This window comes from Balaenoptera musculus, chromosome 1 (assembly GCF_009873245.2).
Source record: "Balaenoptera musculus isolate JJ_BM4_2016_0621 chromosome 1, mBalMus1.pri.v3, whole genome shotgun sequence".
In the NCBI taxonomy this organism is placed as follows: domain Eukaryota; kingdom Metazoa; phylum Chordata; class Mammalia; order Artiodactyla; family Balaenopteridae; genus Balaenoptera; species Balaenoptera musculus.
In genome coordinates, this window is record NC_045785.1 from 53298539 (window position 1) to 53299655 (window position 1117).

The 1117-nt window shown below is 52.1% G+C and overlaps 1 non-coding gene across 1 annotated transcript; it reads right to left on the bottom strand.

Moving 5' to 3' along the window:
• Nucleotides 1-356: 356 nt before the first annotated feature.
• LOC118886989 lies at nt 357-462 on the bottom strand. Its single transcript, XR_005017845.1, has one exon. It is a non-coding gene; the product is annotated as a U6 spliceosomal RNA (small nuclear RNA).
• Nucleotides 463-1117: the final 655 nt, after the last annotated feature.

Genomic DNA, 1117 nt, shown 5'->3' on the forward strand with positions numbered 1-1117 from the left:
TTCCAACGCATTCCCGTGGCCCCCAGCCCCTCTGCTAACTGCCTGCGCATCTCAGCGTTCTTGGTTCAGATTCCTGAAGTGGGAATATGATCGGCCTGGCTCCCTTTTGGGGCTGGACCATAGGTCGTAGGTCGGTGGCTGGCCTGAGTTGGCTCAGATGACCTCCCGGCTGTACTGAACACCAGGGGTGGGACAAACACGGCTGAGGAATGTCCCTCGGCTCTTTCAGCCGGGGCTCTCTGTTGAAGTGTTCTTTTTATTTTATTTTAACATCTTTATTGGAGTATAATTGCTTTACAATGGTGTGTTGGTTTCTGCTGTATAACAAAGTGAATCAGCTGTACATATACATATATAAAATTATGGAACGCTTCACGAATTTGCGTGTCATCCTTGCACAGGGCCATGCTAATCTTCTCCGTATCGTTCCAGTTTTAGTATATGTGCTGCCGAAGCGAGCACGAATTGTTCCTTTTAGAAGAGATGATGGCCAACATTTGTACTGTACTGCTAAAACCTCCACCCGCCCTCAGGCAGGAACACAGGCTTTTGGTGCATTTATAAATGAGGGCTTTTAACTGCCAGAAATGATAACATACAGTCAGCATACTCTCACTCCAACGTTCACTAGTGTGTGACCCCGTTCCCTTTCAAACTGCTCCCCCTGCCAAAATGTCTCTGTCTCTGAGAGCTCCCAGATAGTGACTCCTGTGTGAGCGATGGGCCCAGTCTGTCGCCAGACGACATCTGCATGCTGTCCTCTTGCCACACACACCGCTGGCCCTGCCGCCTCTGGCACTGGCGTTTTTGCAGCTGTCACTGTGTCCCCCAGCCTCTGCTGATGCCCTCGGCACACCTAAGCCCTGCGGTGATGTAAAGAACAACCACAGGAGGAGTTCTTCATCCTGTTTTTGTCACCTGTTATTAAGGGGCATCACCATGCTCTGACCTCCGATGGCTTGGGGGGGCTTGAATGAATCTGCTCTTCTGGTTTGTCCTCGCCAGCCACTTTCCCCAGGACCCAGGCACAAGGGCATGGGCGGAGGGCAGGGGCGGTGGTTCACAGGCTGGGGCAAAGTTGAGGAGAGACAGCGGGCCTTACTCTGCATCAGCCTCC